The sequence below is a fragment of the Pantherophis guttatus genome, chromosome 8, assembly GCF_059756535.1.
Source record: "Pantherophis guttatus breed Tessera chromosome 8, ASM5975653v1, whole genome shotgun sequence".
NCBI classification, from domain to species: Eukaryota; Metazoa; Chordata; class Lepidosauria; order Squamata; family Colubridae; genus Pantherophis; species Pantherophis guttatus.
The window spans coordinates 77,012,501-77,037,043 of record NC_142070.1 but is presented as its reverse complement, the minus strand read 5'-3'; positions in this window follow the sequence as shown (position 1 = coordinate 77,037,043).

Below are 24,543 nucleotides of genomic sequence, written 5' to 3'. Positions count from 1 at the left end.
TAGTAATCATCATCATCATCATCATCATCATCATCATCATCATCATCATCATCTGACCAGAAACTAACTTGGAACTGGTTAAGATCAGGTACTGATCAGAGTACTGAAAAAAGAAACTGAAAGCTTTATTTTGGCAGCTCAAGAACAAGCCCTAGCCACAAACTGCATGAAGGCAAAAATTCAACATGTTATCACCAACAGCAAATGCCGCCTCTGCAATGAGAAAGATGAGACAGTCGACCACCTGATCAGTGGATGCAGCAAAATTTCACAAACTGACTACCTACAATGCCATGACCGTGTTGCTAAAATCATTCACTGGAAATTGTGCCAGAAGTTTGGATTTGAGTACAGCAAAAACCACTGGGAACATCAGGTTGAGAAAGTTTTAGAGAATGAGAAACTCAAGATCTTGTGGGACTTTAGGATTCAGACTGACAGGCACTTGGTCCATAACACACCTGACATAACCATAGTTGAAAAGAAAAAAAGTATGGTTCATTGACATTGCAATACCTGGTGATGCACGGATTGAAGATAAGCAGCAAGAAAAAATCACAAAGTACCGGGACTTACAAATTGAAGTTGAGCGACTGTGGAAAAAGAAATCGTGTGTTGTCCCGATTGTAATTGGAGCCCTTGGAGCAATACCCAAAGGGCTACCCCGCTATTTAGAAATTCTAAATTTGCTGGACTTGAACATTTTGACTCTACAAAAAACCACCTTACTCGGAACAGCTTACATCCTCCGATGATACCTTAACAGTTCCTAGGTCCTTGGTTAGGACTCGAGCTGCTGAGCTATTAACCAGCCTCAAAGGCTGTGAATCTCACTAAAGATTAAATAATAATAATAATAATAATAATAATAATAATAATAATAATAATAATAATAATAATAATAAAAACTTTATTGTCATTGTATGTGTATACACAGTATACACATACAATGAAATTTACTTAACACCCAAAGACCAGGTCCCACACACATAACAATCCCCAAACACACTCCCACCCACCACAATTCTCCACCCCTAAACCACTCAAACATCCACACAACAGACCAAGTAATGCTGTCCAACAGCTCACTGATGGTGGCCCTTAAGTTCATTGTTGAGTGCAATTATAGCTCTGGGATAAAAACTATTCAGAAAAGGTGTGGTCCGAGTTTTAATTGTTCTGTATCTTCTGCCAGAAGGCAACAGTCCAAAAAGATTGAAAGCAGGATGGGAAGAGTCTCTGAGAATGTTATGCAACTTTCTCAAACAGCGAGATTTGAAGATGTCATCCAGGGCTGATAGTTGGAGTCCGATGATATTCTGGGCAGTTTTAATGATTCTCTGTAGAGCTTTTCTGTCCGCTACAGAGCTGCTCCCATACCAATGCAAGAATGCCATAAGTCAGGACACTCTCAATGGTGCTGCGATAGTAGGAGAGAAGTAGATGCTGAGATAGATTTATCTTCCTGAGCATTCTCAGGAAGTACAGCCTCTTCTGTGCCTTCTTTACAAGCATGTTAGCATTCATAGTCCATGAGAGGTCCTCCGAAATATAAATGCCCAGAAATATACATATTTGTATATTCTACAGGCAACTGGACTGTCTTGTTTTTTCTTTTGAAGATGTTTCACTTCTCATCCAAGAAGCTTCTTCAGCTCTGACAGGATAGTGAGGAATGGAAAGATTTATACTCCTTGCAGACAGCTGGTTATTTGCATCCCTTTAGAGGGCCGTTGGAGCCCTTGGAGGTTTATCTGTGTCTTCAGGATCACCTGAGGGGTGCAAATGGTTCCTGTAGTCTGCAATTTTTTTTCTCTGGAAATCCATCCCTACATTCCAAGGGTGTCCATCCCAAATTGTATAGCTAAAAGTCCATAGAGGTTCTCAGTCATGCAGGTCATGGTTGTCCCAAAGGTGCTTATTCAGGAGGCAACTGGACTTGTTGTTGTTGTTTTCTTTTGAAGATGTTTCACTTCTCATCCAAGAAGCTTCTTCAACTCTGAATGGATGAAAAGCGAAGTCTTCAAAAGAAAAATAAAACACAAGTCCAGTTACCTCCTGAAAAAGCACCTTTGGGTCTTATTTAAGTCTTATTTTGGGGGGTAGGGTTTATATTGGGTGCATGTGTAAAAATCAAGCTAGGACTTACTTTCTGAGTAGGTCATATTTTGGGGAAAACACAGTAGTATGTATTTCCAAATTTCATTGATTTTTTTTTCTTTCACATACATGTTTTATGAACAGAGTATTGACTGGGTCACATCTTTTATTCTCTATTCCAATCTTCTTTTTTGTTTCCCAACACAATTTGCATATTCAATTTCTGCCAAAATATTATTTTTCCTTATTTTTTTCTTCTTATCTTAATACCTTCTATACATAAAATGCATAATATATTAAAATAATTAATTGACATTGTTTTAAACTAAAAAAAATGTGACGGGGATTTTGAGAAACATACTTAATAAATGGAAAAATAAGTTATGGTGAATATTATCTCTAGAAGATATTAAGATAAAAACAAAAACAAAAAAAGAAGAATGGAATTGATTATAACAATTAATATATCACTCTGTTAGAAATGGAAATTAGGAATTAGGGCGGACAGTGATATTGTGCATTATGTACCAAGAAGAGATTAAGATAAGATGTGGAAGGTTAATTAAGCTAAAGGGTTTTGATGTAAGAATTGAATAAGAAATAATGCTAAGAAATTAGGACTTGAAGGACGGATGGTGATACTGTTTATATATTAGGAAACACGGTAGTATGGATCAACTATTCTGTAGGGATTTTTAAATATGATTCTGTTGGGGATCTTGTTTGATGTGAATCAGAGGTGGGTTTCAGCAGGTTCTGACCAGTTCTGGAGAACCGGTAGCGGAAATTTTGAGTAGTTCGGAGAACCGGTAGTAAAAAATTCTGACTGGCCCCCGCCCCCATCTATTCTCTGCCTCCCAAGTCTACTTCAGCTTCAACCACAACAATACACGAGCAAATAATAGATACAAACTCAAGGTAAACCGTTCCAAACTCGATTGCAGAAAATATGACTTCAGTAACGGAGTGGTCAATGCCTGGAATGCACTACGGGGGTTTCTTCCTCAAACTCCCAAAACTTTAACCTTAAACTGTCTACTGTTGACTTCACCCCATTCCTAAGAGGTCTGTAAAGGGCGTGCATAAGCATCCGTGTCCTAATGTTTTTTTTTATTCGTATCCTTTTCATGTATTTATAATCACATTTACACTTGTATCTGTCATAAAATACATGCTTGACTAAATAAATAAATAAATAAATAAATAAATAAATAAATAAATAAATACATAAATAAATAAATAAATAAATAAAATGCATCAGTGCACCAGGGTGCCTACTGTCCCTGTCCTAATATTCCTTTTTACTTACTCTTTTCATGTATTCAAATTAGGTTTATACTTTTACCAGTTATTTTATACAGTATATGCTTGACAAACAAACTTATGATTATGATTATGATTAAGTCCCAGCTGATCGGGAGGGAATGGGGATTTTGCAGTAACCTTCCCCTGGATTGGGGAGGGAATGGAGATTTTACAGTATCCTTCCCCTGCCACACCCACCAAGCCATGCCACGCCCACCAAGCCACACCCACAAAACCAGTAGTAAATTTTTTTTGAAACCCACCACTGATATGAATTCAATTTTCTTTTTCAACCAGCAGATGCATGGAACGATGAATTCAAAAAGCATCCACAGTACAGATAACTGCATTCTAAACTCTGTACGTTGGCAAACAGATCTCGTCTATCTTGTGTTAATTTTTAAAATACCTCGCGTGGTTCCAATTGTGCTAGAAACTTTTCAAGCTAGCAACTTCTCTGGTTGTTTCCTTGAACGAATAATGAGGCACTGACTAGTTAAAAAAGACCAGGGAAAGAAATCTGTATTCATCTGTTGAGAGAGAAAATTTCCCCTGGCAATTTCAGTCTGTCCTGTATCTTCTGTGTGATTTCTTCAACAGCGGATTAACAAAAAAAATCTGGAAAGAATATTTGAAGCAGCATACATGTATGACACCCACTCTATTGGGGTTCTGGAAGGTCGTGGAGATTTGGAACTTGGGATGCCATGGAAACTCTGTCATGCTTTTAATTGCTTCAGTGGTTTATTATTATTATTTTTTAAAGTCCAGGCTTCTGTTCTTATCTTTTCAATGTTTAATTATATCTTCTGATGAAGCAAGTCACCAAGATGTTTTTGAAGTAAATGAGAAAGAAAGAAAGAAAGAAAGAAAGAAAGAAAGAAAGAAAGAAAGAAAGAAAGAAAGAAAGAAAGAAAGAAAGAAAGAAGAAAGAAAGAGGAGGAAGAAGAGGGGAGGGGACAGGACGAGGAGGAGGAGGAAGAGAAGAGGAGGAGGAGGAGGTGAAGAAGAAGAAGATGAAGATGAAGATGAAGATGAAGATGAAGAAGAAGAAGAAGAAGAAGAAGAAGAAGAAGAAGAAGAAGAAGAAGAAGAAGAAGAAGAAGAAGAAGAAGAAGAAGAAGAAGAAGAACAACAACAACAACAACAACAACAACAACAACTACTACTACTACTACTACTACTACTACTACTACTACTACTACTACTACTACAACTTGCCTCCAGAAGTTGTGAATGCTCCGACACTGGAGGTTTTTAAGAAGAGATTGGATAACCATTTGTCTGAAGTGTTGTAGGCTTTCCTGCCGAAGCAGGGGGTTGGACTAGAAGACCTCCAAGGTCCCTTCCAACTCTGTTATTCTATTATAGGAGGAGGAGGAGGAAGAAGAAGGAGGAGGAGGAGGAGGCTCCTACTCCATACTGCAACCAGAGAATAGAGCTAGTATGTCTTCATCCATGAATCCTTAATACTTTTTAATATAACTATTTGAGATTCCTATTGAAAATATTTGAATGTTTTCAGTACCAATATCTGATATTGAAAATCTACAGAGAATATTCTCCTAGGAAAGCCTGGGAGAATAAATTGACCCACTCCTTCAAGTATTGACTACTCTTCAAATATTGGAAGATGCTATGAGTCTCCCTTGAATCTTTTTTTCTTCTAGTTTCCTTAACAGTTCGTTATATGGTTTAGCTTCCACATCCCTTATCATCTTTGTTGCTCTTCTCTACACTCTTTCTACGCCCCCAGCATCTCTTCTGTGCCATTGTAAAACTCACTTTTAGAATAGAATCGAATAACAGAGTTGGAAGGGACCTTGGAGGTCTTCTAGTCCAACCCCCTGCTTAGGCAGGAAACCCTACACCACTTCAGACAAATGGTTATCCAACATCTTCTTAAAAACTTCCAGTGTTGGAGCATTCACAACTTCTGGAGGCAACTTGTTCCACTGATTAATTGTTCTCACTGTCAGGAAATTTCTCCTTATTTCTAAGTTGCTTCTCTCCTTGATGAGTTTCCATCCGTTGCTTCTTGTTCTACCTTCAGGTGCTTTGGAGAATAGCTTGACTCCTTCTTCTTTGGGGCAGACCCTGAGATATTGGAACACAGCTATCATGTCTCCCCTTCTTTTCATTAAACTAGACATACCCAGTTCCTGCAACCGTTCTTCATATGTTTTAGTCCCCTAATCATCTTTGTTGCTCTTCCCTGCACTCTTTGTTCTCTGAAAGCATGGAAGAAATATTAGGCAAGGTGAATTCGGAATGATGGTGAGTCTTCATGCCCTTTTTGGCACATTCTTCCTATTTCCTGATTTAGCAATCTACCTTTCTTTTACAGGAAGTCCGCCTTGAGGCTCAAGGATTCGAGGGACAGAGCTAAAATTGTAGGATTGCCCAATGAAACATTGGCAATGCCTTCTCAGTGGTTTCCTCCATCCCTTCAGATAAGGAATGTCCCCAACTTCCAGAAATTCATGAAACTGGTTAAATAACATTTTTTATTCCGCCAAGTTCACGGATGCTGACGGCATGTAAACCCTATGATTAGCTTTTAGCTGTTGGGTTTAATTATTGCAATTTCTCATATTGTAAAGCTGCCTCAAGTTGCTGCCTAAAGAACTGGGCGAGAGGGGGGGGAAAACGGACAACCTTTGATTCCAAAAAAGGTTGGTTTGTTTCCTGGGAGAGGCTTGCAACCACAGCCTCTCTTGCGGCCTGCTGTTTTTGTTATACGCAGAAAACCGTTGATTTTCCTAGAAGCAGCCAATCTTGCCTCTCCTGCAGTTTCCAGACCAGACCGAGCTTTATTATTTCATAGAAAATGGAGCCTTCAACTGCATTTAAAGATCATGTACTTGACTTTTATGAGAAAGTCATTTAAAGAGGCAGATTTCTTCCTTGGCGCTGTGGAGAATTGAGCTTCCTGTACAGCATTTAAGGCAGGAAATGTTCCCAACTGTCAACCTCGATTACGGTAACTGGTTGAGGAAGCCGGCGTAACATGACAATTAGTGTAACCAGGTGTGACATGCCATCCCTATAATACATCAGGTTTAATAAAAGAGCTCCTTTTTTTTTATCCCAAACCTTCTCCAACTTTGTTTTATTATTTTATAAGTTTCATCCTATTGAATGTATTTATAAGCAATAATAAAATGGACGGGTTATGCTACATAATGGCATGCCTCAGGCAAAGTCTCAAAGCGGAAGACCAAAAGCGAAGTAGCTTGAAATCGCCAAAGTGGTCTTTTAATCCACTGTCAGGTCTGCTGTGTGCCATTGATTTAGCTGTGCACGCTTTCTCATATTTATACCCGAGCGGATAAAACTATAATCGAATTCGGGCAGACCAAAGATGGCACAAGGTATCTTGATGTTCTCCCAGAGTGAAAGGATGGCCCTGGAGAAAACTCTTGAGAATCCCTTGTCAGATCAGGCCATCCTAAATGAAATCAATCCTGATTGTTCAGTATCAGTATCTCACCTCCCCTCCCTTCTGCTTTTCTTCCCCTTCCCTTCCCATCCCTTTCCTTTCCCTTTGCCCCCTCCCCTCCCCTCTGCTTTCCTTTTCTTTTCTTTCCTGTCCTGTCCTGTCCTTTTCCTTCCCTTCCCTTTCCTGTTCTTTGCTTTTCTTCCTTCTTTTGCTTTATAAAATTATGGCAATGAAAAGCTGCCGAACCTGTCCAGTGGTTAATTGTTAATGCAAATCCACAAAGTGGGGTTATATATGCACTCATCTGATTTATTTTTCTGCATGGTCAGAGACAAGGTGTCTTGAGGGATGTACCATCTGTATGGAGTTCCAAAGCAATGTAAGAAGCTCAGACTTCACCAAGAGACCCTTTGTGATGAGATGAAAAAATAAGAAAAAGATTCTGCTGCACAGCATATTCGTTAAATATGAATATCTATCTATCTATCTATATCTTTGGTTATTCGGGTTCTCTCCCACGTAAAATTGGAAGTGTCTTGGTGACGTTTTGACGAAGTCTCATTCGTCATCTTCAGGCTGGTGTTTTAGGCTTCATGCTTCTAGGAGCATGCGGGAGAGAACCCGAATAACCAAAGACCTACATACAAACACCCGCAAAAACCTCAAAAAACATATATATATGGAGGGAGGGAAGGAGGGAGGAGGGGGGAGGGAGGGAGGGAGGGAGGGAGGGAGGGAGAGTTTAGATTCTGGGGTTTTGAATTTGTTTCACTTTAAAGAATCTGTACATTAGTTGGAATCTTATTATGTTTATATGGAGAAGGGTGTGATGACCCTGGGCATGGCACGAAGCCAACACAGCCAGAGAACCAATATGAGTCCTTTTATTGGCACCAACCTTGCCCCCAACGTCCCGATGAGGAGGGGGTGGGCCTTGGTCTTCATCTGAACCCCCTCTCCCTTGTTCTACCTCTCCCCTGCTCTGCCCAGCCTGACTTTGCTCTTCCCCAGTTTCCTCCACAGCCAACGGATCCACTCTCTCACTCTCTCTCTCAGCTGTTCGTCTTCTGTCTCAGATTCAGACTCCAACAGGGAGGGGGTGACAAAGGGTATGAATATAATATGTAGGATAACAGAGTTGGAGTGGACCTTGGAGGTCATTTAATCCAATCCACTGCTCAAGCTGGAGATCTTATACAATTCTAGACAAATGGCTGTTCAATCTCTTCTTAAAAACCTCCAGTGTTGGAGCACTGGCAACTTTTTTATGAAACATAAACTGTTTCAACTCCTACCCTCAAAACGACGCTATAGAGCACTGCACACCAGAACAACTAGACACAAGAACAGTTTTTTCCCGAACGCCATCACTCTGCTAAACAAATAATTCCCTCAACACTATCAAATTAGTTACTAAGACTCCACTACTATTAATCTTCTCATCATTCCTATCACCCATCTCCTCCCATTTATGACTGTATGATTGTAACCTTGTTGCTGGTATCCTTATGATTTATATTGACTGTTTCTTAATATGATTTGATTGCTTATTTGTACCCTATGACTATCATTAAGTGTTCTACCTTTTGATTCTTGATGAATGTATCTTATGTACACTGAGAGCGTATGCACCAAGACAAATTCCTTGTGTGTCCAATCACACTTGGCCAATAAAGAATTCTATTCTATTCTATTTTGAAGGCAAACTGTTCCACTGATTAATTGTTCCAACTGTTAGGAGTATGTCAATGAAGACCCAATTCTACAGGCCAAGGTTGGTTGAATAATGGTTGAATAATGACAACTAGACCAAATTTTGTTAATCTAAGACGTCTCATTGCTTATCCAAGCATCTTCATCAATTAGTGAATTAGTTAGGCAGAGAGAGTGAGTCATTGGAATGTACCAACTCTTGCCAAGCCAACTTCAAGGATTGGCTATCAGGAAATTATTCTAGGTTGGTCTTATCAAATCTTCCTTTGAGATGTTTCCATCCATTACTTCTTGTAGAGCATTTCCATTTCTTTTTAGAATTCCTTGGCATCATTGGAGGTCACTCTCTTAAATTCTCCTTTACCTTACCTTGAAGGATTCGCTCATCCAAGTAGGTCTACCTTAAACTGCCATATATGTCCTCCTTTCAGATAATAGCAGTGGGGAGCTCAGATTGTTGATGAATGATGAATGATGGTTGGTGAATAATTGAAAATGAGTGGGAAATGAATTCTCCCTTCATTATATAGCAAGATCAACAGAATGGCAGGATTCTGATTGCTATCCTGACATTGACAGATATGGAATTCATACTAATCTCCATTGCTGTTGATTCTCTCCTCTAATGCATGAATGCAATGCAGGCTTAGTGATTTCAGTTACTGCGTGCAATCAAATTAAGATAAAAAGCATAATTAAAAGCAATAATTTTTATGTATTTATATTATTTGCGCTCCATGACTTAGGGCCGGGGTATTTGCAGGACCGCCTTCTGCCGCCAATAGCCTCCCACCGACCGGTTTGCTCGCACAGAGAGGGCCTCCTCAGGGTGCTGTCGGCCAGACAGTCTGGAATGACCTACCCCCTGAGATACGCACGATATCAGACCTCCATACTTTTCGTCGGGCCCTGAAAACACACCTATTCCATCTAGCCGGGCTGGCTTGATCCCATCCTCTCAGTTTTAAATTGCATTCGGTTTTAATTGGGTTGTTTTTTAAATCTTGGGCCAAAATTATTTAATTGTTTTTTAAATTGCTTTTAAATTTTATATGCAATGTTTTATCTTGGCTGTATACCGCTCTGAGTCCCGCAGGAGAAGGGCGGTAGAGAAATAAAATAAAATAAAATAATAAAATAAAATAAAATAAAATAAAATAAAATAAAATAAAATAAAATAAAATAAAATAAAATAAAATAAAATAATAAAATAAAATAAAATAAAATAAAATAAAATAAAATAAAATAAAATAATAAAATAAAATAAAATAAAATAAAATAAAATAAAATATTTAACTTTATGCAGCGTTCTTCCTCGATAGAAAAACTCTCAGAAATGCTTGAAAAGCATTTCTCAGCAATGCTGATTTCTCTTCTTTCAACTCAAAAAATTCAACTAGCTCAAATGCCATTATTCTTCGATAACCCAGGTTTTCCCAAAAATAAGACCCCGTCTTATATTTATTTTGCCACCAAAAAAGGGACCAAGTCTTATTTTCGGGTGGGGGGGGGGTTGTAATCTACTGACTCACCTCATTTGCACGTCACCCCTGGCCTCCTTTTCACTGTCAGGAATGTCGGCCGAAGAGGTTGTAAAAAAAATGCTTTTAAAAGTTTTTTTTAAAAAAAGCCTCTGATGATTGCGCGGCTCAGCTGGGCATGGGGGGTGGTGCAGGGATTTTTGCTACCAGTTCTCCGGATCATCTGCCATCGCTACCGGATCGGGTGATCCGGTCTGAACTGGGAGCATTTCATCCCTGGACCAAGGTATATGAAACCTGACTGCAACTATCTGAAGGTAAGTAGTAGGGCAGCTCCACCCTCACATCCTCACCCTAGCTTAATTTTTACCCATTCACCCTAGAGTGGGCGGGGACTTAATTAGGGCTTATTTTTTGGGGAGTAATGCTTATATTGGGTGCATGTGTAAAAATCAAGCTAGGACTTACTTTCTGAGTAGGTCATATTTGGGGGGAAACACGGTATTTATATTCAACCTTGCCTCTAGAAAGATTTGATTCACATCATGTATAACATCTGGACCTCGGAATTGAATTTTTGAAGGTAGTCATGCTTTTCTGAAACTATATGTGGATCAGTAGTCAGGATTTCAAAAATCATAGTTTTGCTGCATACAAACATGAATAAACACATTAATTATGGAAAAGACATTAACGAAGCCAAAGCAAATGGACACCTATTTTAAAACAAATTATAAATAGAATCTGAGGAAGAATGCCTACATGCAGACTAATTTAAGATTAACTTTGAAATGAAAAATGGGGTAAAGAAGACACTCCAATTTATAGGAGAAACTTCAATAGATGATCAGCTCAGAAACATATAAGGAAATTATTTAGCGTTTAGTGAAGGGTAATTTGAAATTTAAGATGGATAAAATCATGATGCTAAAATCATGAAATTTAAGATGCATAAAATCATGATGTGGAGATGACAAAGGAAATAACCATTAAGGACATTTATTTATCAATGCATTTATTCTGTTCTAGCTACATTTTAGGATATCTCTCTCATAAAGCAAGCTTCAGAAAGCATTTCCAAGTATAAAATGGGCACAAAATACTTATCAAATACTGGCCTAAAATGATTTCTAAAATCCATTTGAAAAGTTGGAATGTCAGGATGCCAAATTCAGCCTGAACATCTGGCTGACTGTGTGACGAACCATAATAACGATAATAAAAATCGGGAAGACTTGGAAGAAATACCATTTGCCTGCAAGCAAGAACTGGTGGGACTATAAAATAGATAAAGTAATAGAAAATGAAGACGCTAAAGTGCTGTGGGACTTCAGAATTTAAATAGACAAGCATCTGCCACATAACACCCCAGATTTAACAATAGTTGATAAGAGAGACAAAAAAAGTCTAGAGGATGTTGCAATATCTGCGGGCAACAGCACAGAGAAGAAAGAACTGGAGAAGATAACAAAATATAAAGACCTGCAAACAGAAGTAGAACAAATGTGGAAAAGGAAAGCAAAAATAGTAATAGTAATAGGCGCCTTGCAGGGGTGGGTTCTACTTACCTTTACTACCAGTTCGCAACGGGGCCGTGCAGAAGCTTCCTGATGACATTGGGGTCAGTGGGCGGAGCCTCCTGCCGGTTTTACTACCGGTTCTTGTGAACCGGTCCAAACCGGGGACAACCCACCACTGGCGCCTTGGGTAGAATCCCAAAACATCTGAAGCATCATTGAACACTATTGACATTGACAAAATCACCATCAGTCAATTGCAAAAGGCAGCTTACATCCTGGTTGGCTAGTCTAAAGAAAAGAAGGACATGATAGCAGTATTCCAGTATTTGAGGGGCTGCCACAAAGAGGAGGGGATCAACTTATTCACCAATGCACCAGAAGGCAGGACAAGAAACAATGGTTGGAAACTAATTAAGGAGAGAAGCAACTTGGAGTTAAGGGGAAACTTCCTAACAGTGAGGACAATTAACCAGTGGAACAGCTTACCTTCAGGAGTTGTGTGTGCTCCATCACTGGAGGTTTTTAAGAAGAGACTGGACAGTCACTTGTCTGAAAGGGTATAGGGCCGTGATGCCGAACTATGGCACGCATGTCACAGGTGGCACGCGTAGCCATATTACTGGGCATGCAAGCTCAGCTCCGGCGCATGTGTGCATGCTGGCCAGCTGATTTTTAGGCCTTCTGGGCCCACCAGAAGTAGGGAAACAGGCTGTTTCCTGCTTCCAGAGGGCCTGGGTGGTGGTGGGGAAGGCCTGTTTTTCTCTCCCACCTTTCTAGGAGTCTCTGGAGGCTGGGGACAGCAAAAAACATCACATCCTCTCCAACCGGAAGTTGGGAAATGGACCATTTCTGGCCTCCAGAGGGCCTCCAGGGCGGTGGGGAAGGCCGTTTTTGCCCTCCCCAGAATCATAGAGAGGCTCTGGAGCCAGGTGAGAGAGAAAAACGGGCTTATATTGCATGCCGGGAGCGGGGGGGGGGTCGCTCATGCACGCACGGGGGCGGGTGCATAGAATTATGGGTGTGGGCACATGCGCACGTGACCTCCCCCCGCCCCCGCCTTTTGGCATGCGATGGCAAAAAGGTTAGCCATCACTGGTATAGGGTCTTCGGCCTTTCAGTTCTATTCTGATTGGTTGATTGATTTCTAACTTTGACATTATCAAACAAAAACATACCCAGGTCCGTGGGAAGGACACAACTGGTGTACAAAAATGCCAAATCCAGTATAACATCTGGCTGACTATGCAACCAACCATAATAATAGAGAAATATATTTAATAATCTGTCCCCAAATGTTCCGATAAAGAGTTTGCATTTGCTTTGGCTGAGGACAATGAGTGAGTGAGTTAGTTAGCTAGTTAGTGGAATATGCCAAGGGTCAAATTCCAAAATATATCTGAGATGTGATAGAGTGAACAGGGGAAAGTGGGAAAAATCATTTCCTAGAAATAACAATGATGTTAACCATTTCACATATTTCATTTCTGTATCTGATACACTTCCCCATTCTTATTCATTAAATGTTGAAGATTACAGTGAGCCCTTAATTAAGAACCTTCTGGTGAATTATTCGGTAAGTTACTCCCAGATCATATAATAAATTGTCTTTCATTTCCCATGTTTTCTACTTTAATTCTTAATAAATACTCACACTCCAAAATCGTAGGTGTGCAATTCACCAGTAGCATTTGCTTTAGAATATTATTATTATTATTATTATTGGTTAATCTTTAGTGATATTCACAGCCTTTGAGGCTGGTTAATAGTTCAGCAGCTTGAGTCCTAACCAAGGACCTAGGAACTATTAAGGTATCATCGGAGGATGTAAACTGTTCCGAGTAAGGTGGTTTTTTGGAGAGTCAAAATGTTCAAGTCCGGCAAATCTAGAATTTCTAAATAGCGGGGTAGCCCTTTGGGTATTGCTCCGAGGGCTCCAATTACAATCGGGACAACACACGATTTCTTTTTCCACAGTCGCTCAACTTCAATTTGCAAGTCCCGGTACTTTGTGATTTTTTCTTGCTTCTTCTTCTTCTTCTTCTTCTTCTTCTTCTTCTTCTTCTTCTTCTTCTTCTTCTTCTTCTTCTTCTTCTTCTTCTTCTTCTTCTTCTTCTTCTTCTTCTTCTTGTTGTTGTTGTTGTTGTTGTTGTTGTTGTTGTTGTTATTATTATTATTATTATTATTATTATTATTATTATTATTATTATTATTCCAATTTATATGCCACCCTTCTCCGTAGACTCAGGGCGGCTTACAATGCATTATAGCAATAACCTGCATACTTTTATGTATATACCTGCTTATTAGGGCTTTTGGCCCCCCCTAAGCGGTGTTGTTCTATACAAAGTCAGCTTATTGCCCCCACAATCCAGGTCCTCAATTTACCTACCTCGAAAGGATGGAAGGCTGAGTCAACCTTGAGCCTGCTGAGATTTGAACTCACACTAATTGCAGGCAGCTGGCAACTAAGTGCTAGCACTTAACAGGACTTAGTCCGCTGCACCACCGAGGCTGAAAATGCTGAATCTTAGGACCCAAACTCTAAAATAAAATTTAATCTAAATGAATGATCATGTAACGTTGTGTTTAACCATTTACAGTATGTTGCAATGCTAAAATGTTGTCACCAGCATATAAAAAAACACTACGTTATATTATTATTTTAAGCATGCGCTGTCATTCCATAACTACCATATTGCTAATGCTATGCAGTGTTCTTCTGTCTTTATTGAACATATAAGTTAGCCTGGTATGGAATGTAGAGGACACAAAGATTTTCCTCATAGATGTCAGCTGGGCTCAACAATGAAAAACTTCTAAGAAGATAGAATAAAAGATAGGTCTCAGTGGACAGAACAATTCTCAGAACCGAAGATGTTTCCCAGAATAACATATGGTCCTCTTGTCCACTGGATAAGGTGAAGTCACTTGGAAAAACACCTTGAGAAGATCGGCAAACTAACAGAAGACTCCCACAATTGCTGTAACAATGGTGCCTAATCCCCTCCACCAGTTGTTAGATTTTCTTTTTATGCAAGAGTCTAAATCAGGGGTCAGCAACCTGCAGCTCCGGAGCTGCATGTGGCTCTTTCAGCCCTCTGCTGTGGCTCCCTGTCAGGTGATCCCACCACTGGCTGGCCCTCCCCTCCCAGTCACTCCTCGCCTGGCCTGAGAAGGTAAGGGCGATGGCGGAGGATGGAGAAGCGGCCAGGGCAGAGACAGAGAGATACAGAGAGAGGGGGAGAGAGAGAAAGAGACATATAGATATACAGAGAGAGGGGGAAAGAGAGAGATATAGAGAGATACAGAGAGAGAGGGAGATGGGGGGAGAGAGGGAGGGAGAGAGGGAGGGGAGAGAGAGATGTGTCAAAAGGATTTTGTGGTTCCCGGTGTTTTTTAACAACTGGTTCTCTGCCCTAATGACTGGCTGGGTAGGTGTGGCTAAGGGGGGGTCATGTGACTGGTGGAAGTGAGTGACATCGAGTTGGCCATGCCCACCCAGGTTTTGTGGCTCCCGGTGTTTTCTTTTCTGTGGGAAACGGGTCCAAATGGCTCTTTGAGTATTTAAGGTTGCAGATCCCTAGTCTAAATTATCTTTAACAGCAGCCTCTTCTGGTCTACATTTCCATATCTGGTTTGGATGTCACTACTGTATTGAGAGCTACAAATATATCAGATTTGTCCAGAAAGTGAAATATCTATTCTAGGACATACCAATCCAAATTAATCAAAAGCATTGTTAATCATTAACACTGCCCATGTTTCAACATTAACAGCTTATCAGAACATCCATCCTCAAAGTAAGCTATGGAGAAAGACTTGGGGGCAGAGTGTGTAACAAAATCCTCAGCCCGGGTCTATAGGAAAATCATTTGCATATTGTCTATGTTTTAGTTATGCATTATCTCAACAATGTCCATGGGACTGGGTTTAATGGGTTTAAATATAGTTGCTGTTGTTGTTAGTTGCGAAGTCATGTCAGACCCATCGCAACCCCATGGACAATGTTCATCCAGGCCTTCCTGTCCTCTATCAGGGGGTTGGACTAGAAGATCTCTGGGGTCCCTTACAACTCTATATTCTATGAAACTGTTCTGTCCCTGTCCCACACATGCACCCCCACAGACGGCCCGGAGTTAATAAGCCACACAACAAAGTCTTTGAAGATAAAGCTGGCAGCAACCCAGTGGCTAGCTGCCAATTCAGACTTTACTCACACAAAACAAAGATTAGACTGCAAGCATTCCGATAAAGCAGGCGAAGTTTCAGCAATACAAGGATTAGTCCAAATGCAGTCCGACAAGGCAGGCAGAAGTCCAATAACGCAGAGATCATGGATTATTTCTAGTTTTTGCTCATCACAAACTGAACCGGCCACCACACCCATATTTATACCCTGTGGGGTGTGGTCCAGTGATTCAGCTAATCTCTGGCATGCCTTCCCCTCTGCTGTGCACGCTTCTCCCTGCGCTGCTGTTGAAGATCCAGCCAGCACTTATCTCCTTTGTTGCTGTCCATCTGTGGCTGCGGGGACGTGCTTGGCTCTGGGCCTATCTCTTGGCCTTCGGTGTCCTCCGGAGGCATTGCCAGAGAGGAGGGTCCTGGAGAGGGAGGCCTTGCCAACTCCTCTCCCTCACTCTCAGAGTCTGCATCTGTCGATAGCCCAGGCTCAGGCAACGGAACCACAACAGAAACCAAGTCTTCCACCTGCACATTTTATCTCTGAAAAATGCTCATCGTCCTACCTAAGGGCTTATTTTGCTATCTTCATAGGACTGCAGTAACCTTCTGAACTAAATGCTTTAACATTTTCTTGACAGCAGCATTCAGACTGGTGGAAGTGAAGCCATATTTGCCTGCACTGCACCATAATTGATACCTGAGACCTGAAATCAATGTGGCAGCTCATAATTTGGAGCCTTTTTGAAACATCGTGTGACAAACTGGCCACACTCACTGTATTTTCAACCCGCCCCCCCCAAAAAAAAGAAAGAAAGAAAGAAAGAAAAGCTGTAGCTCAATTGATTTATACATGGTCTATTTGCATTCAGGATAAATTGTGGTATGGTTTGATCTGGATGTTTATTTTTTTTACCCGCTTTTCTTTTTGCTTATGGCTTCTCTCTCTTTCTCCTTTCCCTTCCTGTCAAGCTGTTGGTTTTTTTTTAATATATATATATATATATATATATATATATATATATATAATCAGTATCCAATAAGAGGTTAATCACTTTCACAGCTGACTAGTTTAATACCCAGATGATCCAAAATGTAGCTTTTTGTGCATTCCGAGCTGCATTTCATCACCCTTCCAACAAAATTCATCAGCAGTTCATCAAAAGCAGCTTATGAGCAAAGCTCATTAGCACTTCAGTGGGAGTTAAGTATACATGAACTCTTGAGAGCTAATGATGAACTCTTATCCATTGGGGTGACTTATGCCCCCAAGTCACTGCAAAAGCTGATAATAATTGCATAAGAAAGTGAATGAGCCTTATGCAAGCCGTCTGGAACTCTAACCAATAGAGACTGAATCGTGGATGTCAATGGCTATGTTAATTTTATTTTAAAGTGCATTTGCTTGTATTTCAAGATACAATGCTCAGGGAGGAAAAGAGATTAAAGTTGGATCTGAACAATTTCATAGGTTCAGGACCTTATTTATATCTTGCCGTGCTATTTATAGAGCACCTTTTTTATGACGTGGACATTAAAAGGCAGATTGGCACACTGTATTAAAATAGAATAGAATAGAATAACAGAGTCGGAAGGGACCTTGGAGGTCTTCTAGTCCAACCCCCTGCCCAGGCAGGAAACCCTACACCACTTCAGACAAATGGTTATTCAATCTCTTCTTAAAAACTTCCAGTGTTGGAGCATTCGCAACTTCTGGAGGCAAGTTGTTCCACTGATTATTTGTTCTAACTCTCAGGAAATTTCTCCTTAGTTCTAGGTTGCTTCTCTCCTTGATGAGTTTCCACCCATTGCTTCTTGTCCTACAACCGTTCTTCATATGTTTTAACCTCTAGTCCCCTAATCATCTTTGTTGCTCTTCTCTTTCTCTTTCTAGAGTCTCCACATCTTTTTTACATCGTGGCGACCAAAATTGGATGCAGTATTCCAAGTGTGACCTTACCAAGGCATTATAAAGTGGTGCTAACATTTCACGTGATCTTGATTCTATCCCTCTGTTTATGCAGCCCAGAACTGTGTTGGCTTTTTTGGCAGCTGCTGTACACGGCTGGCTCATATCTAAATGGTTGAAGTGAACTTGAAGTGCACTACAATCTGCTTCAATATTCTTATTATGCTTTTTAAAAATAATTTCAGAACTAAGGGCATTTTTCAGGAAATGGATGAGAAATGGATTTAATTAATTTGTTTTTGTTGTTAGTCATGAAGCTGTGTCCGACCCATTGCAACCCCATGGACAATGTTCCTCCAGGCCTTCCTGTCCTCCACCATCCACTGGAGACCATTTAAGCTCATGCCTACTGCTTCAGTGACTCCATCCAGCCACCTCATTCTCTGCCGTCCCCTTCTTCTTTTGCCCTCCATCATTCCCAGCATGAGGCTCTTCTCCAGTGAGTCCTTCCTTCTCATTAGGTGGCCAAAGTATTTGAGTTTCATCTTCAGGATCTGGCCTTCTAAAGAGCAGTCAGGGTTGATCTCCTCTAGGACTGACAGGTTTGATCGCCTTGCAGTCCAAGGGACTCGCAGGAATCTTCCCCAGCACCAGAGTTCAAAGGCCTCCATTCTTTGGCGCTCAGCCTTCCTTATGGTCCAACTTTCACAGCCATATATTGCAACTGGGAAAACCATAGCCTTGACTATATGCACTTTTTTTGTCTCTGCTTTTAGTATGCTGTCTAGATTTGCCATGGCTTTCCTCCCCAGGAGCAAGAGTCTTTTAATTTCTTGGCTGCAGTCCTCAACTGCAGTGATCTTGGAGCCCAGGAAAATAAAATCTGTCACTACCTCCATTTCTTCCCCATCTATTTGCCAGGGTTGAATTTGTATTGTAGGGAAAGTATCTGAGATACTTCCTGCTCATTTCGTTCCCAGTATGCCTCAATGTTTTGTTTTGTTTTCAGCGTATAAGCATTAATAGATTTTGTGTTGGAGGTGTTTCATTTTGCCGTATATTTAAAGGTCACAATGTACTGGGAGAATACAAGAGAAATCCATTCCTCCTGCTCTGTAAACAATCTTGCCTACTCTTACCACAACTGCATGTACTTATTTTGTCTTAACTTGCTTATAGGATTTCAAGATGTCAATGTTTTCATGCTTCTATAGCATAGTAGCCACTGAAGGTCACTTGCATTGCAGTGAGGTCGTAATGGAATACAATTTAACCCCTGGCATCTCCTGGTTTATATTTAGAATATCTGTAGAATCCTTCCTTTTTAATGATCTTTCACCTCTAATTGATTGGAGAATAGGCACTCTTTATGCATGGAAATTTCGATTCTCTTTCTAATTGATTATTCTTTATTTATTTATTTTTTATATTACCTCTGGATTGTTTTGTTGTGTTGTGCACAGTGTAGAATGATAAGCTAACTGCAGCCAATAAACAAAAGTGAATAAATATTGAGGATCTACTAAAAGAAAATAAGCAAACTCAATAAAATCCTGCATCCAAGATTGACGCTACGTATCTGATAAAGCGATGACAAAATTGTAATAAAAGAGGTGACCTTACAAGAATAACGTCTGTTATTTTTTTTTAAAAAAAACAAAAATTACAGGGTCTCGTGTTCTGTTTTGTTTTTAAAACACACAATAATGTTGCTGTTGTTTTTTTTAAAGCATTGCTTTTCACAAATTTATTTGACCCTATCAATCTGTGCATATTGAAAATAGAAACCGTTGCAAAAATGAGCATGGCTATGTCACATATTATATAAGATTCTATTTTTCATGCAGACTCTTTCCTATTCTAAACAAGTTATATGATGAAAGGCGATCAAAGGTCTATTTTTCAGCAACTTAGATAATGGGAAACCTGAGCTCTGAATGCCCAAAATTAGTAAATCAGGAACAAACTAAGATACTGCATTTCAGATTGAGATCATGAAGTTTGAAGTTTATTAGATTTCTATACCGCCCTTCTCCCAAAGGACTCAAGTGAAGTCAATGCTCAAATGAGCATTGCACAGTTGTAATGAATTATTGGAGAATTATTGAGTCTGTCATTGTATGTTGTATGTGCAATATACATTGTACATCGTGCATCTGTCTGGTTTGGCACAGCAACCAAACAGGATAGGGACAGACGTCAACAGATACAGAAAAAGAAAAAAAACCAATTGCAACCAGCCTTCCTTCCATTGAGTACATCTCACACTTAACACCACAAAAACTAAAGAACTTATAATTGACTTCAGGAGGAAGAGAGATGTACATCTACCATTGTACATAAATGGTGAGGAGGTGGAGAGGATGGGTAATTTTAAATTTCTGGGCATTTATATCTTGGAGGACCTCTCATGGACTATGAATGCTAACATGCTTGCGAAGAAGGCACAGAGGAGGCTGTGCTTCCTGAGAATGCTCAGGAAGATAAATCTATCTCAGCATCTACTTCTGTCCTACTATCGCAGCACCATTGAGAATGTCCTGACATACGGCATTCTTGCATTGGTATGGGAGCAGCTCTGTAGCAGACAAAAAAGCTCTACAGAGAATCATTAAAACTGCCCAGAATATGATCGGACTCCAGCTACCAGTCCTGGACAACATCTTCGAACCTCGCTGTTTGAGAAAGTTGAATAACATTCTCAGAGACTCTTTCCATCCTGCTTACAATCTTTTTGGACTGTTGCCTTCTGGCAGAAGATACAGAACAATTAAAACTCGGACCACACGTTTTCTGAATAGTTTTTATCCCAGAGCTATAAGTGCACTGAACTAAACAATGAACTAAAGGGCCACCATCAGTGAGCTGTTGGACAGCATTACTTGGTCTGTTGTGTGGATGTTTGGGTGGTTTAGGGGTGGGGAATTGTGGTGGGTGGGAGTGTGTTTGGGGATTGTTATGTGTGTTGGACCTGGTCTTTGGGTGTTAAGTGAATTTCGTTGTATGGGTATACTGTGTATACACGTACAATGACAATAAAGTTATTTATTTATTTATTTATTTATTTATTTATTTATTTATTTATTTATTTATTTATTTATTTATTTATTTATCTGTATACTGCACAAGCTAGAAAAAGGGCTGAGAAAATAACTACAGACCCCTCACATCCTGGGCATTAAACTGTTTCAACTTCTCCCCTCAGGACGCCCCTATAGGGCATTGCATGCCAGAACAACTAGATGTCAGGTTTTGGTGTCGTCTCAAATAAATTGCATTTCCAAACAAATAGTCTTTGATGAAATCTTTCATTTATTAAGCACGACAATCTGTCCCCGATTACGTTGCAGCCAACATTGACTTCCTGACCCCAAACCTTCCCTTTCCGTTCCCCAATTCTCTGCATCTCATTGGCCATCTTCCAAATCACTCTCCCCATATCTACTACTTCAGCTCCCAGGAATGTCCCCCCTCCCATCTCATCTCCTAGGGGATATTATCTTCAGGGAAAATAAGTAGGTGAAAAGTCAAGCGTCCTCTTGCCAGCTGTCCCCTCTTCTTCTCCTTATGTCAGCACTGGAGCAAATGTAGTTTGGAGTGCTGACACAGAGACAATTTTCCCCCTCATGCCATCACCTAATTCCCACAGCACTGTCTTATGTCTAAGGATATTTACCCATGTAGTGTAGCTGTATTATTATTATCCTTTTCATGTTCTCATCTTTCTCATTTTCTCATCTTTCCTTCTACCTTTTCCTATTGGTGTCTCGTGATTTATCTCTTGTGGTTTATACCTTATGGTTTGTGATTGCATCTTATGATTTATGATCTATCACTTACATCATTTTGTTGTTTTGCATGTACGCTGAGAGTTTATGCACCGGAGACAAATTCCTTGTGAGTCCAATCACACTTGGCTGGTAAAGAATATTCTTATTTCTATCATTTGGCAGTAACTGTCATGGACCAGAGTTGTTTTAATTGAAATGCACACATTGTTCTCTTTCACAACATTAAAATAATTGGTATGAGGGAAGAGGCAGATAAACCTATTTAGGAAGATAAATAATGCAGAGAGTCTCAGGTGCAAATTAGAATTTCTTATAGACTACTTTTCAGTACTTAAACTAAACCAATAATTTGTTTGGCTGTAGTTGAGGAAGCTAAAGCAGAACTATTTATGAGATCACTGATTAGAACAGGCAAATCTGAACCAGTCTTCTAGCCAACTGTTCATTAGAGATGGATGAATCATCTAAGTCTCGTCCATTTGAATTTTCCCTACATTCAATCATGCCACTGCTTTGCCCTAATGCTGTAACTGTCTATAAATATCCTTGCATTTTTCAAAGAACTTTTCATTCTTCTCTAATTTTCCCAATATATGCATTTAAGTATGAAGCTTTCACAAAGAGAGAAAAAGAGAGAGAATATAAAAACTTCAACCAGGGGAATATAGCACAATAGCATATAATAAAAAAATAAAACATAAATAAAACAATACATAAAACTAATACAAACTAAAAGAAATGTGGAAGAATTAAAAGAAGAAGAATTAAAAGAAGAAGAATAGAATAGAATAGAATAGAATAGAATAGAATAGAATAGAATAGAATAGAATAGAATAGAATAGAATAGAATAGGGTAGGGTAGGGTAGGGTAGGGTAGGGTAGGGTAGGGTAGGGTAGGGTAGGGTAGGGTAAGGTAGGGTAGGGTGAGGTAGGGTAGGGTGGAATAGAATAGAATAGAATAGAATAGAATAGAATAGAATAGAATAGAATAGAATAGAATAGAATAGAATAGAATAGAATAGAACAGAACAGAACAGAACAGAACAGAATAGAATTCTTTATTGGCCAAGTGTGATTGGACACACAAGGAAATTGTCTTCAGTGTATATGCTCTCAGTGTACATAAAGAAAAATAAAATACATTCATCAAGAATCATAAGATACAACACTTAGTGATAGTCATAGGTTACTAATAAGCGATCAAATTGTACTAGGAAACAAATAAAACAATATAAATTGAAAGATACAAGAAACATGGTTATAGTGATAAGCGGGAAGAGATAGATACTAGTAAGGAAGAGAAGAAGAATAGTAAAACAGTCTTAGTAAATTATTTGACAGTGTTGTGGGAAATAGTTGTTAAGCAGAGTGATGGCATTTGGGAAAAAACTGTCCTTGTGTCTAGTTGTCCTGACAAGCAGTGCCCTATAGCATCGTTTTGAGGGTAGAAGTTGAAACAATTTATGTCCAGGATGTGAGGGTCTGTTGAATAAAAGGTAAAATAAAGAATTAAAAAAACACAAAAAATAAGAATACTGTAAAGGAATACATATGTATATACATACATTATACATATACATATACATATACATATACATATACATATACATATACATATACATACATACATACATACATACATACATACATACATGAAATAATAATATTGTTTTACCTTGTATAGTAAGTTTCTCAATATTAAGTTCGGCTTCTGATTTTGTGATTCAGAAGATAGCTTGCTTTGTCTTGAATTGATTTAGAGGCCATCCCCTATTCTGTCTTAAGTCTCATTCTGAATCTTGTTTTAAGAATTCCGGACTTACATATACATATACGTAAGCAATTTTCAACCTTCAGCACAACAAATATAACAATTTTAGTATCACGCTACCTTAAAATGCAACAAGTCATTTCTATATCCTATATTCAGTTTCTTATCCATAAATGAATCCATAAACCACAATAATATCAGATCCGATCTTGCCTCATTAAAGTCCATTAAGGGTTACAAGAAATTGCAACATATCTATGTTACCCTTGATCAAATAAACCAACTTTATATTCCTTCCTTTTGCTTATCACAATCTTAATCTTTATTCCATTTAAATACTGTTGTAGAACTTGATTTATTTTCTTTTTTCTTTGTCTCTTCTCATGAGGTTCTTCAAAGATTAACAAACCACTTTTGTAAATTGAAGGAAAATGATCCAGGTCACTCTCTTGGTTTACTGTTTGTATGTGCCTTTTAATAATTAAAACAGCAAGTTTGTTTATATGTCCAATGCTAATTCCCATAGCCTATCATTTGTAAATTCATTTTCAATTCAGTCTCAATCTTGTTATGAAAAACATTTCCTCTTACAAAGGATCTTAGACCTAACCTCTCCATTGAAGTACATTTCTCTGTTAACACTATTAATATTTACTTCTAATTTAACTTCTGCATTTTCAATAATATCCTTCAATACGTCTAATGTTAGAATATTTTGTTCCATTCTGTAAAATTGTACGTTGAATTTATGTGTTCTCCTTTAATTATAATTATACTCCTGTAGTGTCCAATTTTAAGAAATATTATCTTATTATGCTTTTTAAAAATAAATTCAGAACTAAGGGCATTTTTTGGGAAATGGATGAGAAATGGACTTAATTCATTTGTTGTAGTTGTTAGTCATGAAGTTGTGTCCGACCCATTGTGACCCCATGGACAATGTTCCTCCAGGCCTTCCTGTCCTCTACCATCCCCAGGAGTCCATTTAAACTCACGCCGACTGCTTCAGTGACTCCATCCAGCCACCTCATTCTCTGCTGTCCCCTTCTTCTTTTGCCCTCCATCGTTCCCAGCATTAGGCTCTTCTCCAGTGAGTCCTTCCTTCTCATTAGGTGGCCAAAGTATTTGAGTTTCCTCTTCAGGATCTGGCCTTCTAAAGAGCAGTCAGGGTTGATCTCCTCTAGGACTGACCGGTTGAATCGCCTTGCAGTCCAAGGGACTCGCAGGAGTCTTCTCCAGCACCAGAGTTCAAAGGCCTCAATTCTTTGATGCTCAGCCTTCCTTATGGTCCAACTTTCACAGTCCTTAGTTCATTTGTTGATTTCCAAATTA